General features: G+C 33.9%; 1 long non-coding RNA gene across 11 annotated transcripts in view; it reads left to right on the forward strand.

Annotated features, from left to right (window-relative positions):
• Window positions 1–204: 204 nt before the first annotated feature.
• LOC148616439 (uncharacterized) overlaps window positions 205–18,918 on the forward strand; it is a 53,082-nt gene continuing 34,368 nt past the window's right edge. Inside the window, exons 1-10 of one of the 11 annotated variants that reach the window (XR_015922214.1) lie at window positions 377–664; window positions 4,558–4,703; window positions 5,698–5,797; window positions 6,426–6,562; window positions 8,009–8,123; window positions 10,149–10,267; window positions 13,353–13,545; window positions 14,232–14,341; window positions 16,694–16,787; window positions 17,577–17,706. This is a non-coding gene — a long non-coding RNA (uncharacterized LOC148616439). Of the gene's footprint in view, window positions 665–4,557; window positions 4,704–5,697; window positions 5,798–6,425; window positions 6,563–8,008; window positions 8,124–8,953; window positions 9,284–10,148; window positions 10,268–10,926; window positions 11,020–13,352; window positions 13,546–14,231; window positions 14,342–15,549; window positions 15,760–16,693; window positions 16,788–17,576; window positions 17,707–18,918 lie in introns of those variants that run through there. The other 10 variants (XR_015922211.1, XR_015922207.1, XR_015922210.1 and 7 more) reach the window with 10 other exon arrangements.

Genomic DNA, 18,918 nt, shown 5'->3' on the forward strand with positions numbered 1-18,918 from the left:
CGGATGCAATGGTGGACAACATACTTGGGTACGTCTTATATTGAACACGAGGTAACCTCCGTCTTTAACCTGGGTATACAATACTGTCAATGATCCCAGTTTTTAGTGGAGTCCATGTTGCTCATTTGCTTTTGTTACTTTGTATGTATTATGTAGTTACGTTATGTTCTTTGTTGTGTATGTCTGTTTTCCTTGTTCATTTTTAGGGTAAGTGTAATACATTATCAACAGCAGCATTTTCGTTGAGATTTTACCACCATTTCAATAAAGAAAGACACTTATTCAAAGGATTGAAGAGCAAAATTTTCTCATGAAAAATTCTACGATTATTTGGTACTTGAATGTTCCACAACAGAACCTCGAACGATAGCCACACCCATATGCGTTTTTTTTCTGACTGTTATCCGAACATAAGTCATTCCAAACAGGTAACCATCCTTTTGCTATAAGGAATTTATCGGACCTTTTCATAATTGAGGATAATTAAGACCCGAGACGATTTGAATGTGTAATGGCAGTACAGGCAGGTAATCAAGTCAAGTAAACCTTATTTAAAGTCGATAAATCAAACAGGAAATATAAGCTCTGTACAACTTTTGAAATCGTCATAGTGTAATTTTTGCTGACTTACAAAATGTACACTGCTCTCGCAGATTCATCAGCGGTAAGACCTCACTAACCTACATTCAAAACAAGGACGTCCATTTTAAAAACATTTCAGGTCATTTTGTATTGGTCCGAATTTCCTCTGACACTGCAACCCTCTTCTTTTTATTTGGATATTGATATGTCGGGTTGGGGTCAGAATGATGTGCCATACAAAAAGTTGGAGATTCAGCGGTACCGCGGAGTACCGCCCTTCAACTGCTTGTATTTGTAACAACTTTCAAGAATCAAGTTGAAATTGTGCATGTCATATCTACCTAGTTTGATTCCGGGATCATTTTCCTGTATGCTGATACCAAATTTGCTACAAAAATTACCTTTTTTTTTTTAAAGTTTTGATCATTTTCCATGAGAGACCCTGTTTTGTTGACATTTAAAATGTTTTAAAATTTTTGAACCGTAAAAGAGAGCATGTTACTTTTGGAACGGAAGCGTAGTACACACGTGATTTTTCTGTGGAATTTTGAAATATTCTGTTAGATTCCAGTCTTAAAAATCGTTTCTGCTCTGTTCCTTCCATAATGTAATTTTTGTAGTTAATTTGGTATTAGCATACAGGAAAATGATTCCAGAATCAAAGAGTAATCAAGGGAACCAAGGTTATATTGGTAATAAAAAGAATGTAATCTAGGGACAAAGACTAGATATGGAAAACAGACATTCACAACAAAGAACATAGAGCAGTGTGGAAAACAACCGCTCGCCAAATACGAGTAGATGTGTATTTTGGCGAGTTCTCATTTGCTTACACTCGTCAATTTGGCGACCATCAATTGATTGGCAAGGTCCAAGGAAAGTTAACCAGCCAACAGGTTATTTAGTAAAACATCCCTTAACATCATACATTATAAATATGTTCCCTTCATTTTAAGAAGTTTAGCTTGAATATTTCAAGTGAATTTTGGCATGATATGCACAATTTTATTGACTTGTAAAGCATTGTTTACGATCTGCCATTTTAATTTCTGGTAAATGGGATGCGCCAAAACCTAGGCAACGGTCCTGATCTCGTATTAGTATTTAAACGAAATTATCTTGGTAATTTAAGATTTGTTACCTTGCAAATTAGTTGTTTATTGCTAAAATAAAAATGAACAAGAAATGGAGTACCTATTTTGTTACTGTAAAGTACTTTGAAAAACTTAAATGGGAGGGTATATTCGAAAATGGAAAAGTTTTTGATAAATTTAAAAACAAATGAAAAGATAGTTGCAGAAAGACAGGAGATAGTCAAATCCAAGAGAAAAAAGATGATAGTCCAGAAAAAAAAATGTGGGTAGTTGAATTTATATTTGGCTAGCAAGATCAATATTCCACTAGCCAGAATGGCAAGTTGGGGAAAAATGGTTTCTCACACTGATAGAGTAACTAAAATCATACATACTAAGTAACAAAAGCAAGTGAAAAACTCGGACTCCACTAAAAACTGGGAGCATGGACCAGGTGCACCGGTAGGGTAAGCGTCCTCTGCTTTTCTAGAAACACCTGCGGAGTTGCTCATAAAAAGTCAAGTCTGGGTAGACAAAAGAGGAAAGGAAAACTATGACCCGTTGAATAAATCAGTTTTCATGGTGCAGATGGATACACCATAACGATCCACGAACTAGGTAGGTGTGACATGCACAATTTCAACTTGAAAGTCATTACAAGCGGTTGAAGGGCTGTACTCTGTGGTACCGCTGAATCTCCAATTTTTTGTATAACACATCGTTCTGACCCAACCCTACATATCAATATCCAAATGAAAAAGAGGAGAGTTGCAGGGTCAGAGGAAATATGGACTAATTTTGTATGTGGACCATATTAGCTAAAGGATTGATTTAGAGATAAGCCCCTTGGTGACCTGAGGCCAAGCCCTCCAATATGGATTATGGTTATCTTAATTTCCATTGCCTCTTTTTCTCTAGGCAATGTTAAAACGCAAGGGTGTTAAGATACTGATAGTGATAGGGATTTTTTGCTAAGGAGAAGAACGCTTCATTGATTTTCCAGATGTCAGAATGACAGGACAGTATTAAAGGGATGGCATTTTTTTTACAAGAAAACAATCGAATGCCATCATACTTGCATTGATATGTTGTGATTCATACACTACATGAAATTAATTTTCAAACTACATAGGTACCCTATGGAAAATGCATTACTAATAATTGCGCTCTTGTATCCTATAGAGAATGTGTACTTTCACATTCACTTTTTTTCTTCATCACTGTTTTTTGGTGCTTAGCTTTCCTGCAAACTCTGTGGTGACTTTGATCATTCTTTTTTTTTTCAAAATTGATGCTTTTTGGGCTGATATTGAGAAAAAGTTTTTTAAAAAGGCTATTTTAATGGGCAATGAGAAGGGATGCATTGAATGGATAGGGGCACGGAAGTCCAAGTCAGGTTATGGGGTCCTAGTAGTGAAATGGCCTGATGGAGAGGGCAAAAGGGAGACTGCACACAGGCTTTCCTACATGATAAGGCATAGGATCACAAGGGATGATTTTCAAAAATCTTTTAATGACAAAGAGTGCAGCCATATCTGCCATGAGAAACTGTGTGTCAAGCCAGACCACATAGCCATATAACAACATGAGTTTAACCAGGAGAGAATTCACTGCAAAAGTCAAGGCCTCTGCTCAAAATCACACAAACCATATTGTTTAATATTTAATTTTATTAATATAAAAACTATTTTCTAACAGAAATTCTCCTTTTCTTTTTTTTACACTGTAGGAATGGTCTGTGTGTTTGTTTCGAGAAGAAGGTTTCTGTTCTTTTTCACTTTTCAGTAGCGAGTTTTTCTCATACGCAATAATTTCACTTAATTTTTCATACAGTTTCAGTGATGTCACTAAGTTTTTAAGTAGCTGGCTAATTAGATAAAGTAGGTGGCGAACCAGCCCATTATGGCAGGGGGTCCGGGGGCCGCGAGCTCTGGGGTAAATGGTGCAATATCCTGCAATCTAGGGCTCTCCTGGGCCATTGTACAGGACAATAAGATTACAATTTTTATACAAGTTTCTGTTAGTTAAGCCTAAAAAATGTGATATTTTTTAAAAATTTTGAACAAATTGTTTATTATTGAAAAGTTCCCCATTGCATAGACCCTTCTTTTTTCCACTTAAGACAAGTGACAACAAGGTAATTATAAATAATTTGAGCTTTTAATTATTTTTTTTTTCTAAATTGTTTTGCTAACTAGCATAATTAACCACTCCCATATCAATCTTTTCTCTCATTACACGCTTGAACCATCAATCGATCCAATCTTGTTGAAAATTTTGTTTTGACAAAAATGGCACTTGTCATACCCAATGACCTTGCTAGTATTTTATCGAATTAAAATAAGATATTAAATATCATCAATAATATGATTGTTAATTTATATCTACCATTGTCACTGTCTGTCTTTTTGGCCTTAGCTGGCCCTGGTGACAAAAAACTACAGATAGATGATTGTCCCTGTGTCACAGGCTTTGACCTTTTACGGCCCAACATGTTGCTTTTTGCTGACCGGAAACGAAGTATTTTTAGTTCGGTAAAAATAAGAAAGTCTATATTTAGAAACAGGGAAAAAACGCGGACTATTTATTTTAGCAACCGAACAATACATTAAAGTCACACCGATGCGTCATTCAAGTGCAATCTTTAATATTTGTGGATGAATATTGTCAGTATATTATATAAAGAGGGTCTTGAAGAATATTTCATGAATTTTATTTTTGTGGGGTACGAAAGTAGCCGGCGACGTTTGAAAGAGTAGGCGGCGATTTTTGCCGGCTGCTGGCTTCTAATGACATCCCTGAGTTTGTACAGTTTTTCACGTTTTTCACCTCTATATTTCTTGTATTCCATTGTTTGCTTATGCTGCTTTTGTAAAATGTCTAATTTCTGCACACTTTTTAGAGCCTGGTAAGCTGTACTCCCAACTGGAATGTCACAGTGTAAGGCACTGCACAACTCAAGGATGGATTCACCTGGACCAAGATTTACACTATGGATGGCTGAGTGTGCCCTTTCAGAATAGTTCTTTTTGTACATTACATTTGAAGGTAAGGAACGCCTTATGCTACGATTCACACCCTCGACAAAGTTAGTGTTCATATTAAGCCTGGTCTTCTCAAGTGCTTTTGGTCCGAGGCACTTATTTACTGCGATACGAATAAAATCCATGTTTTCATGGGTATGCATGATTTTGAATGTCTTTGGTAGTAGACTTCTCTTCTTGAGCCACTCACTCTTGCCACATACAAAAGAATGTTTCTTGCATAAGTCATGTTTTCCCATGTAGCACCATATAACTGCATCAACTGTATGAGACATCTTTGATTTAACTCTTTTAAAATTTCCTCCGAATTGCTTAGTACATACAGCAACTTCAGAATTGCACCTTTCAGTTAAGTCTGTTGCAAAGTTATTCAGTAGCTTTTGGCGTTGCTTTTGTGTCCGTGCTGGCATGATTTTTAGGAGACTTTTGTCTTTTTCCACACTTTTCCGCATATTTTCCGACAAATGCCTGATATCAATGAAATGCTGAGGCTCAGTTTTTGATTTTCCCTCCTCATACAAATCAACTGCAGCTCTGTAAGCTGAACTGTCTGGGTCAGTAACTAAATAGTCTACTTCTATGTTGTCTTTTAAAAGGTCTTCAAGGCACTCCCTGGCCCATGCATATTCATCACCAATGCTCTTCACCATTGGAATATTAGCACTGCATTCATCAGTACATTCAGACTGGAGTTGGCCTGAGTCAAAAATCAATATCTAGTGAAGAATGCTCTGAACAGAGCTTATTTTTGTCAACCAAATTAACAATTTTATGTTTTTTTGTTACATTTTCAGCTGATTAGCTTGTTGGAACGGTGTGCGTCCAATTCCTGGGTTGGGTCTGTTGCTGTACATACCATCCATTTGAACACTAATACATCTTGGATTTTTCTTTCCTCGGAGGCGGTTTATTTCAACTAATTCTTCCCTTCTTCTTTTCATGTCTTTTTTTACAACTTGTACAATGTTTTTATATACTTTATTTGTCCTTCTTTGCAGGCTAGAGGCTGCTGGAGTTGAGATATTGCCACTTAGAAAGATTTTGCACAAGCTTGTAGGACAAATTGGAGTCTGACTCAGGCCAACTAGTACACCAGTTGTTAGTTTTGAGGGTTTTCTACCCGGTCTGCCGGTTTCAAGTTCCTCCTACTGTGTATACATCTTCAAAAAGTATTCAAACGATGCGCAAATAAGTCGAAATCTTGATGAGAAACCTCTTTTTTCTTCTTCGTCCAAATCGTATAGTAAAATACCATCACAGTCTGGACTTTTCATCATATGCTCTCTAAATGCGCAATTCCACATGTTTTCTGACTTGTAAAGGCACAGCACTCTGTGGGAATCAGAATTCAACCTGAAAATAAGAGAAGAAACCATATTTTATGTCCTACTAACACTAAAGTTATTTCTATATTCAAATGCAATTTACAGTTATCTCCCCCTTAATTTTAATATTTTTTTTAATGGAGCATTTATGTACATTTGGCTGATATCTAGTTGATTTTTTCCTACTTTTTAACTTAAATAAAGGTTAATTACTATACAAAGTGCAAGAAATTGTGTTCTTGGAAATAACTTAGCAAGTTTTAAGGAAAAACTAAATAGTTTGAAAATTGTGCACATATGGCATATATTGTTTATTTTTTTTTTAATCTACATTAATAAACTGTTTGATTGTAAGTTAATTACGTTATTTATTATTACATGTCCTACCTTTTTTTTTTTAGCTCCTTTCTTAGATTTCCTAGCAACAGGAACAGATTTAGATTTTGGTCGCAGTAACTTGGCCGCACAACTGGACCGCTCTGCCTTCTCCTCAGGATCAGTGTATGGATCATTAACAACCAGTTCATGAGTTTTCCTTGTAAGTCTAATGTATTTAGGTGTTTCTAAGTCACTTTTCACTGTTGAAAGTTTAGTCCTTGCTTTTTTGTGAGGTAAATTCCCAGATTTAAATGTGTATTTATTTCCTTTTTTGAATCCTGTCATTTTATAAATTTGAAATGTTGACTCTGTTAATTTAGCATTGATAAGTGTTGATGTGCTCTGATGCAAGTTTATTTTATACACTTGTTTTGCAGTACAGGTTGATGTGAAAAGTTCAGTCTTTGCACTATTTAGAGGATAAACAACAGGTGCCCCCCCCTTCAAACATATAAAATTCTTCAAAGATGCCATTTGATGATCTCATGGCTCTTCTATAGTTATTATGATGACAAGCAAAATTTGTTGCTGTCATTCTGGTACCTCTTATCACCAACGATTAAAAATTACATGATAAAGTTAGAAAGTGGATCTTCATTTCATTTAATTTAGAAAGTTTTGAACCTTTTTTCCATTTTTTTTTTGTATTTTTACTATTAAAAGGGTAGATTCTACCCTTAATAAATTTAGATTTCAACTTGTACATGCATAAAAGGAGTATTGCTTAAAGTATTGGAAAACATAAGTGAGAATAATTTCTAAGATATTTTAACAAGAAATTTTCCATTTTTAATTTTTGATTTTTGCTTTCTGTGGAAATTTTTCAGCACTGGCCGCAAACTCGCACTCCAACCTAAAAAGGGAATATCTCAACTAAACTTTAACGGATTTTCACTGAACTTGGTTTCTGTACTTGTGTTAAGATGTGCTTTATAAATGCGAACTTGAGTACTGATTCTTAACCGCTTCATGTTTTGATAGGATACAAATGCGCAATTATTTGTTTACATTCTACCGGGAACTTTTTTACTCCAACATGGTACTGAGTACTGAATACAAGGTGGTACCTGATTGGTTGGATATGGCTTGAAATTTATTTTCATTTCAAAACTTACCCATTTATGATTGATTTTATTTTGGTAATAATTAATAATTTGTTATAGGGTTGAAATGATTTCTCATAAATGAAATCTAGGTGCTTCATTTTTTTCCAGTGTATTTTGTGCTGAATTTTCAAGAGTCCATAACAACTGAAATTTCGGTCAACTTTTGCCGCATGACCATATACTTTTTTTTTGTGCAAATAAAAAGTATGTTTTTCTAGTTTTAGGAACTGAAACCCATTTTCTGCTAATTTGTGTGGTTTTGTTGAAATTAATTTTCAAACTACATAGGTACCCTATGGAAAATGCATTACGAATAATTGTGCTCTTGTATCCTATTACAGTTCTCGATGGATGATGGGAATATTTTACACATATCATGTAACATAAACAAAATTCAGACACAGCTGACAGCTGCAAATAAGACAATGATTGCCTTTCCTATCTTGGAAAAGCTATGCTTTGATGTGGATAATACATTTGGAGTTATATTTTTTTCCCAGGCGAGGTAGGTTCTTGACAACAGCAACAGTGGAACAACGGAGATACACGTACCTGTACATACATCCATGTGTTTCCTGAAGTTTTTAAAAATCACATTCACTGTTTGAAATAAATGTAAGTAAAAAAATAGGAAAAGGCTTGAAAACTATCAGAAAAGATGAATTTATTTTTACAAAACGTAATCTTAACCTTATTATATATATATTCATCCAATAACAGTAGAGGCTAAAAACCATTAATTCCACTTCCCATAGGCTTCTATGCTAATTTCACAATATTCAATGGCTTCTCTGGACTTTACCTTAACTTTAACCTGCAGAGGACTATATATCAGCATGATTCTACATATGCCAGCTCACAATCCTCTGAATGGCATGTGGGGTTAGCTGACTTGCAGTGCAGTACTGGTCACCGGAAGTGAAGTGTCTATAAATAGCATGGGAAATCCCAGTGTTTTCACAAGATAGGGGTATATTTAGAAATCATTATGGAGATTAGGCTTCACATCACAAGAAGCAAAATGCACCTATAAAATGTACAGAAATGTTTTTCCTTTCAGAAACTGTTTAAATTTTTTAAATGAGATGAGAACTTTTTTCACAGCACTATGAGGAACAGGGGTAATTTCTGCGTAGAACTATTTTTGCGTACGTTCCAAATGCTCATTGGTTGAATTGGTGGTCTGTAACCTAAATAGAGCAGTCTACATATGAAGATACATGTATATATATTAAATTAAACCTTGTTCAGACACATATTATGTGACAGGATAAATAGTAGTTATGCAAGGGAGAGTGTACATTTGTATTACTTGTACAGGGCACAATGACCAGTTTAGTTTATTTACATATATGTACAAATGTGTATTAATTCCTACATGTATCAATGAAAAATCATGTGGAGTAGATGTAAGATAGAAATAAAGTCAATTGTTAATAAATAGACCGAGAATTAGTTTGCAATTCTAACTATTGCTTGTCTTCTCTGTTTGTCCAAACTTTAAAAGTTTTAGAGAATTTTATTATCCAACATAAAATGTATAGAAATGCCCATCATTTACAACTGGTAGTTACGATTTGGAAATTCCTACAGCCGGTCACTAGGAAATCACAGCCATGCATTACTAATTTTAGTATGGGGCATTAATAGTTTTTCTTACCTTTAATAAGTGACAACTTTAAGTAAGAGTGATCTAATTCAATTACATGTAATTAGATTAGGAGATTTAAAGTTGTTGAAAGATGGTACAGGAACTGAGTATATTGAATTATTAGGTATGTTTAATCTTGTACTAGAGATTAATTATTATTTTCTTTTTTTTTGGGGGGGGGTGATTATTAGAAACAACACCATCATGATTTATTTTCATAAATATTTGATTCATCGAGATACAGACTTTTTTCAAATTAAGGTGAAATCATATGTTTCAGTAATAGATATAAAGTTGGTTAAAAAAAGTATCAATGCAAAGCCTTTTCCATATTGGCCCTGTAATATGCCCTTTGTATTAATAGCCTCGGATGGCTGTAATGGCCATTATTAATACCTCGGGCATGTAACAGGGCCAATACAGAAAAAGCCATACATTAATACTATATTAACATGATGCCCTTATTGTTTGCCTTGTGCAGTCAAATATGGTAAGATGCCCTTATTGTTTGCCTTGTGCAGTCAAATATGGTAAATACATGTAGATTTGTGATATTAAATATCTGAAATCTACACATTTCATCTTCAGTGCTCTTAGTAATAACACAAATTGTATGTCTTTAAATGACATGAAATGTAAATACTTAATATGAGTTTGAATTAAAAAAAAATATGATAATATCTTGAAAACTATAATAGATAGAATGAAACTTTTGATTGACGAAATGATCCTCATGATATGCCCTAACAAAGTCTTCATGGAGTCATACTTGTCCAACACCATTTTGTTACAGTTATTGCCTTTGAAAGCAAAAATTTAAACAGATGAGGGATTTTGGCTCCTGGGAGCCTCTTGTTTATATGTTCCAGGCTCATCCAGTATTGAGTCATAAGTTGTAAAATTCCTGATTGTAGAAACAATTCTTAACTTTTTTTCATTTTTTGTGTCTTTTGTTTATCATATTCATATTTCTCATTTTGTCTTCTCAGCTTGGTGACTGGATACAAATTTGTCGGAAGTGGCAAGATTCCCCTGGTCCATGATTAATCCTGCTTGCACTTGTAGTCAGACAGTAGTTTGAATTAATAGGAGCAGAACAGATCCTCAGGTGAGTGGATTCGTTTGGATCTGACTTTCCATAGCCTCGGTTTACAGCCTCACACTTAAGTGTCACTGTCCCAAAACGAGTCTTAACGAACCAAATCTAATGTTGATTATATTACACCCAAGTCTCTTATCATCCTCTGTCATGTACAAGCATTTTGCTTCCACATCTGGCATAAAGTCTTTGCCCCAGTGATCTTGCTCAGTACCTTTACATACATAGGAGTATGATTTGTACTTTTCTAAACAATGTCTTGTATAACACGCAATGATACTATCTGTTGCATAGCTAAATCTGTTTACAAGTTTGTTCATATCTCTTGCAAACTCCCTAAGACTAAGAGCGAAGTTGAACCCTTTGTGCAGCTGTTGCTTAAGTCAAAAGCAAATCGTTTTTTTTTTAGCATTGTGCAATCTGTTTTAGTTACAAACTGTAGCATCATTTCATTAAATTTAGCATTGTCACAGTCTCGCATTTGTGATTTGGCTAAATATCTGGTGTCGCGACGGTTCTCAGGTATGATAATTAAATTTTCTTCTTGTGCCCGGCTAAATCCTCTGAACGTATGACTATCACCATCTGTTGTTAATTGTCCAAATATAAATGGTCATTTAGCATATCACCCAGTATTTCAAAATACCTCTCTTCATTGCCTATTGTAGCACTCCATTTCATGTTAGCTGAACAGTTACCAGGATAGCCTGGGCACTCTGGATCTCGTCCAAGTGATCTTAGATTGCTTGCTGTCTTACAAAGTATGTTACAAACTATAAGTTTCTTCTTTACTGTTACATTTCTGCTATTGAGCTTCTAGCTTGGGTAGAAGGCTGAAACTGTGTTGTTCTATGGTGACAAGAATTTTTTTGTATTGTGTGTCAGTTTCAGCTAGTATAGGTGTGTTTTCTGGGAACCCATATCTTCAAAGTGCCATTTTTAGCTCGCCTGGCCAAAGGCCATATGTGCTATTGCCATCACTTGGAGGCATCATGAAACTATAAGTTTCTTCTTTACTGTTACATTTCTGCTAGTGAGCTTCTAGCTTGGGTAGAAGGCTGAAACTGTGTTGTTCTATGGTGACAAGAATTTTTTTGTATTGTGTGTCAGTTTCAGCTAGTGTAGGTGTGTTTTCTGGGAACCCATATCTTCAAAGTGCCATTTTTAGCTCGCCTGGCCAAAGGCCATATGTGCTATTGCCATCACTTGGAGTCTGTCGTACTTGTCCGTCGTCGTTAAACAATTTTTCAAAACTCTTCTCCTCTCACACTACTTGACCAATTGGTACCAAACTTTGTATGAGTATTCTTTGGGGTATCCTGCATAGAATTGAAGTGGGGATTTTTGATCCATCAAAAAAAAAGGCCTCCGTTACTAAAAATAGAACATAGGGGTCAGACAGTAGTTTTTTGCATATATCTCCAAAACTGTAGGTTTAGCTGATTTAAAAAATTTTCATTTTCATATGATAAGCCATGTTGGAGTTATTGCTCTTTTTCAATGTTTTTTTCCTATTTTTAATGTTATTTCTTTAAAAAATCTTCTCCTTTGACACTGCTTGACCAATTGGTACCCAACTTCTAATGAGTGTTCTTTGGGGTATCCTGCATAGAACTGATGTGGGGATTTTTTATCCATAAAAAAAATGGTCCACGTTAATAAAAATAGAACAAAGGGGTTAGACAGTAGTTTTTCACATATATCTCCAAAACCATTAGGTTTAGCCAAATTCTTTCAAAATATGATACGATCCTTATTTGTAGGACTACAAAAGTCTTCAGGCATAAGAGTTGTTAGATGCCTCCTTATAAGAGTTATTGCCCTTGACAGGGGAAAATGACAGGTTTTTATTTTTTCAGTTTTCAGCCAGTGTCTTGAAAACTATGATAGATTTTAACTTTCATTTGCTGAAATGATACTTATGATAAGTCCTATCAAAGTTTTCTTGAGTCAAAATTGTTGGGGAATTTCTTGTTTAATTTATTGCCCTTGAAAGGCAAAATTCAACCAGGTGAGCGATTCAGGCTCCTAGGAGCCTCTGGTTTTCAGTGACTTGGCCACTGTTGACCCTGATTTGATCAGACTACACACAGTCTGATGATAGAGTTGCCAGTGCCCTTGTTGACTTTATGGATTGGCGTATGGATTCAACTGGAAAAATTTCTCGCATAGCTTTTATTTGCTGGTACAGTACTTCTAATAGCGTGATTAAGGGGCTCAACTTATATGTAGCAAGCATCACTTTATCTAGGCGGTAGTTTATAATTTGTTGTAAAACATGTTTGGACTTCTCATTTGATTCAATTTCAAAATTTCTCTGCTTTAAGTAAGCATTTTTTTCAATCCAAGTCTTAGATTTCTTAATTTTTGAACATGCAAATAAATAAAGTTAACATTTTGAATTGTTACCACAGGAACAGTTCACTATGATACTATGGCATCAGTAACATATGATAGTTTTGATAGAGCCCCATCAGGAATTTTGTAGTGTCATGTATTCTGCTTGTCACCTTGCTGCTATGTCAGAAGCAAACAGCCCATGGAGGTGTTTTTTTTGGGGGGTTTTCAAGCGAGCTGGCATTATATCACACACACTTGACAGATTTGTCACATACTTCCTATGGTTGGCTGACATGGGTCTTTTGTTGAGGTAATGTACTGGTTCCGTTGAAGTAAGACCTTTGTTGACCATGCTTTCTGCAGCATTATATGCACTACTGTCTGGATCTGTGGTTACTTCATTAAGCTCAAACCCATCTCGCAGTTCTTGCCCAGGCTTGTTCATTTCCAATACTGTCTTGCATGTTAATTTAGTTTTTTACTGTATGCTTTTTCTTTTTTGATGAGCACAGCTTTGATTTTTGATTTGTGGCTACAACATAATGTTTGAATGTTTCATTGTCAGTTACAGAGAAGTTAGACTGTGTTGCTAGTTGGAATGGCGTTTTTCCAATACCTTAATATATTCTGCTGATATAGATTCTATCGGCCTGGACATTTATTGTCTTAGGATCCTAGCCATGTAGTCTATTCACCCTTTTTACCTTTTCTCTCTGCATTTTCATGTCCTCATTTTTCTTTTCTGTTATTTTAGCCACTTAATTTGATCTATACTGCATACCTGATACAGATGGAGGGGGGGGATATTTGATGCCATACAAACTTGATGGTAACTTGATGTACCTATTGGTGTGTGTTGAAGACCCACTTGCCTGCCTACATTTACATGTATTTTGGCTGCACGACGACCGCGCTTGTTGCTTTCAACGTCTTCGTACAAGTTAAAGGTTTTTGATTTGTATTTGCACTTAGTACACTTTGCCACTTCTGTTCAAGCTGAATCCCATTTCTGTTCTTTCAATAAATCCTGTCTAAGTAACCTTTTTACTTCGGTGACATTTGTATGTGCTCCCTAAATACTTTATTCTACATGTCACTATTTTTTCCTATTGTTACAGTTCTATTTGTCTTTCTTTCAGATCTGTAGGCACAAATAAAAGTTTTTACTATAAATTTCCTTCTAATTCAATTTTAGAAAGGATTTATTTTTCATATAATCAATCAGTTGAAAAATGGTCTATTTAATTACCTCCCTTGTTTTCATTATTTTTTTATCATGCACCATTTACATCATATGCTCATATTTCTGTTTTCCATATCTACTTTTTATAGTAATTTCATAGCTGTATTTCTTGACGGTGAATAAAAATAAAAGTTTTATGTAGGTTTCTCTTGTTTTTAAGGATTTCAAAAAAAAAAATGGGGGGGGGGCTATTTTCATGTGTTCTACCATAGACATTTGAAAAACTCCAAAACTCTCTATTTTACATGTATTGAAAAACTTTCTTTTTTTACATGTATAAATATGGATTTCATATATCAAAGTACTTCTGAATAACTTATTTAGTTAGATTAAAGTAAAGATTTGTCTTGTGCAGTCTTAATTTTATTCTCAGCACATTTTCCACTTCAGTCTTAGCTGCCTGATTTGTACACAACAACTGCACAGATGTCATGGAGACTGGAATTTCTGTTGAATGTTTGCTTGTTGGAGATTTAGTCACAAGATCATATTCATCCAGTGTTAGTTTCACAAAATTAGTCACTTGTATTTCATATACTTCAGAATTTGTATGTGTAAGCCCTTTATTGTGGGGTGTGTTTCCATTCCTAAACTTGTATTTTTTCAAGTGAACAGCATAGTGTCCCTTTTTTTAAAATTTTGTCATGAAATTACATTGTAAAATTCTAGAAACAATATTTGATTATCATTACCAGATATTCTTGTGCCTTTTTTTTTTTGGTTAAGTGGTTTTCTTCAAGAAATCAACAGAATTTTTTTTAAATTGAAAAGTCAGGGGTTGAAAATTCCTAAAGGCCGATGCCCAGGACTGAAAAAAATGCACCTCGGGACTTGTCGTTTTTCAATGAAATAAGTCTGTCGGGCATGGCAAATCTAAAAAAAATAGAACTAATTTTTGAAAGATTTTGTTGTCATTATTTGGACCATGTTTCTTGATCTATTCCCTGACCTATAAATAGTAATAACTTTATTTTTAGAATGGGTATTTACTAGATCGATCTATTGATTAGTCATTCTCAAGTCTGAATCACACCTGCGCTTGATCAGACACATTTTTTGACATGCTACAAATTTTATTAATCAAGCGCTGGAATGATAAAGATCAAATTTTGTTGATAATTTTTTGAGGATAAGATCGTTGCTCAATTATAATTTCACGGTTAAAAAAAATGCAGAAATGGAAAGCTGATGACAAGGCATCAGATGTGGAGATGGAATCAATTGACACTGTGTCTTCTTCCCTGCAAACCTAGAATTATACGTAAGAATATCAGATAACAAAATTGCATTTATATTGATTGGGACTTGACATAACATTGTTCGGGCTTAGTGTACAAAAAATGAAAAAGTCCAGGGCTCGGGTCTTCCCAAAAAAATGTTCAACCCCTGAAAGTTTTGCTGAATAATATAAAATTTACTCTGGCCACAAGTGGAGGCAAGATACTAAATAAAGCATAATATTTGGTCTTTGAATATAAAAATGAGTAATTTACTGAAAAATATTTAGGTTTGATGGAATTTGTTCCCTTATAGGTATAAAACCACTAAATATTCATGAGATCAACAAGCACTGCCCATTTTGGGGAGAAAAATTTGAGGTAAGAAAATGAGTGCCAGAACTTAGACCATTGAATAACACTGCTTGGTTTGAATTTTTTCTTACAGTACTTTCATTGTTCTAGTAATTTTTATTTTTTTTTTTTTCAAGAACTGAAATATTTTTTTTCACCAAAGATCTAAAGAATAGGGATGTCCTGTATAGAAACACAGTGCTGAAATACATTGTTTACAAACAAGCCATGTGAATTGCCAAAAAGTTCTGCATGACCATATAGTTTGACAGCGGCATAAGATGAAACTATATATCTTTTTATCTAAACAATATATGAAAAATCCAGGTTTTGAATGGTAAAAAAATATAGGTGTTGATTTTGTGATGGCTAAGCATGGAAAGTAATGGGAGTTTTTTCCAGAATTTATACCTATAAAGGAGAATGTTTGGTAAGGACCCTTTTTTGCCTCTTAATTTGGGCTTTTTTGAAAATTTGATTATCTGATTTCTAAGTAATAGCAGTATAGTAAAATGGTGGCAAACACTGAATTTAAGATGTTTTTGACAAGATTTATGATTTTATTCCAGAAATGACAGTGTGCATTTATGAGACTTTTACAAAAACCTTGAACATTTCTGCAATTTTTACGGTGTTTTTTGTGTGGAGCGGAAGTTGCCACACATCTTTTGACTCAAGATATTTTTACATGAGTTGTAACTGACAATTATACTCAAAATATATGAAGCAAGAGATTCAACATGCATGTGGCCATTGTTCAAAGAGTAATAAACTACACAAAATTTGGTGTTTTCCAGCCTTTTTAACAGATTTTTCCAATCTCGGTCAAGTTTGAAGGGCTTATATGTTCAAATTATTACCATAAACCAATCAAATCAACTATAGAACATATTAAAGAGCTTGAGAAACAATATTAGAGTTTCTTCATGTAGACTTTGTTTTTGAGGCCAGATTTTGCCCTTAACAAACCAACTTCTTTGTCGGCTACAACCTTATTTCCCATGGAAGTTATAAAAAAAACTTGTAAGGTATTTCAAAACATATCACATTTACTCAAGATTTTTTAAAAAAATTTATCGCAAACTTTGCCTGTAGTAATAGGTACAAGTATTGTATTGATATTCTTGAGCGGGTCTACGTCAAAACATGGAGGCTAATAAAATAGTCAGAGTTCCTTTTATGTTTTTTTTTTTTAAACAGCTGCATGTAATTTTTAACTTGAATTTTGGCCATATTTAAAGATGTATCCAAGTAGATAAAATGTGTGATTTTTATATACAGATTCAAAGACAGGAAAGAGGAGGTATGTCCAGTTGATAAGGAGTACTGCAGCACAACACCACCAAAGTAGAAAACGTGTGCTTTTGACTTTAAGGTTTGACAGTTTCCCAATCTTTGTGGATTGGTCTAGGTTTTTTAAGTTAAAACAAATTTCTTGAAACATTCTATATGCATGAAAGTTGTACATGTATCATAATTCAAGATATTGATCATTACAATATAATTACAAATTAACATATCAATGATATAATTGATACACACTTTTTATATAACATCATAAGCAACATAAAATTATGGATAAAATAATAATAAATCATCATGGATACGAGACTAACTAATTACCTCACTTATGTTACATTCCTTATGCATTTCTTCCTCTCTGATAATTTCAATAGAAGAATTTGTTTTTTCCTACCTACTGACCTAAGCTTTAAATCATTGGGTTGAGAAACAGCAAACAAACATATTTTTGTGTTTGGGCTGATATAGAATTTTTCTGTGTATGTGTGCACACTTACATTTGAAAGTAAAAATCACTCACCTGATGCATTTTTGCTATTCTCAATTGATATTTTTTCTAAAAATAATATATATTTTTGAGGATTTTGGTCACTTAATATCAAATTTATTCATGTTTGCCATGTTGTAAAACAATTTTAATGCAAATTTCTATTATGACGAATATTGTAGTTGTTGACAGGTCTGGAATATCTTCTTTTATCATACTTTAGTGATATTTCTTGCAGTAAACCATAAATTGTTCATGATTCAGTCTGAGGCCTAATTTGCATAGCATAATGCATAGAATTTCAAGTATTGTGGTATAATTTTGGCAAATTGTGTTTTATTTCATGTATTAAAAGTAATTATCTGTTTTTTATAGGATCAAGCAATCAATGATAGATGTCAATTGCCAGGTTGTTTAGGTTAAACTGAACAACTGTGCCCTGCAGCAGCACCATAGGTTTATGTATTTGGAAACTGTTTGAAAATAACATTCTTAAGAGATTTTTGTAAGCATTTTTATTTGTTAGCATATAAAGCACAATCAAATTGTGTAGTTAAAATGTTGATTTTCTACTTTTCCAGAAAAAAGAACTGCATTTTAGTAAAAAAATGTGTTTTTCATTGCTTAATTTACCTAGTAGGTTAGAAAGCAAGAGATGAATAAAATAAGTAAATTTTACAGTTTTGTTTATGTATTGGGGATATGTTTTTTATAAGAAATACACTTCTTTATCAAACTAATGATGAGAGAGTTCAAGGATTATAGTGGAAACTAAAAGAATGTAATTCAGAGACAAAGACAGGCATGGATAACTGACACACAACCAAGAATAAAAAATCACTGAAATATTATACAGCAGTCCCCCTTTCTAGGGCCCCTCATTTGAAAGACCACTCCTTTCTCCTGGCCATATTTCTCTTGCATTAACTCTTTTATATACTAATTAACCCCTTTTTGAAGGCCACCTTTTTTCGGCCAAAAATATCCTTTGTCCTCTCAAAAACAACCATGCTGTTGTTTATTGACAACTTTGATAACAATGATAAACCAGAAGTTTGAGACCGGATGTTCAATAGTTTGACCTGAAAGATTAAAGTTACACTTCTGTGATTGCACAATTGGTAAACAAAGATGACATCTGTTAAAAAAAAATGAAAGTGTTGACACTCGAAAACAAAGTTAAAGTCATTAAATTAACTGAAAAGGGTCACAGTTTGAGGAAGCTGGCGGCAGATTTTAAGGTGTGTAAAATGCAAATTCAAAATATTATTTGGAAAAAGGAGAACATTTTAATTATGAAAACAGTCTGACATCAGTTCATTTTTCAAAGTAAATCTGATACAATGTACACGTTCAAGTTCTTTTAATGAATGCATCTTATGTTTAAATACATTGTTATATTTTAATGTGTCATACTTGCATTTTAAACAGATAATAAAAGGCATTTTAATATTCATAAAACATGTAACAGACATTATCTGGATTATACATAAAGGTCCTACAAAAGAAAAGCAAATCTGTTACATAAGGAACATTTTGTATATATTTTCAGCCATTTTGATTTTCAGATCAATTCCTTTATAGAGACCACCCCTTTTGTAAAGCCTCTTTTATGTTGCAAATGGGTTGTTCTCTCAAGAGTGGGACTACTGTACATGCAAGGTAAAACAGAAGTAAATAAGCATCTAAGACTCCACAAAAACTGGAAGCATAACCA

This window comes from Perna viridis, chromosome 5, assembly GCF_037379345.1.
Source record: "Perna viridis isolate PV_CMFRI_1.1 ecotype Kerala chromosome 5, ASM3737934v1, whole genome shotgun sequence".
NCBI classification, from domain to species: Eukaryota; Metazoa; Mollusca; class Bivalvia; order Mytilida; family Mytilidae; genus Perna; species Perna viridis.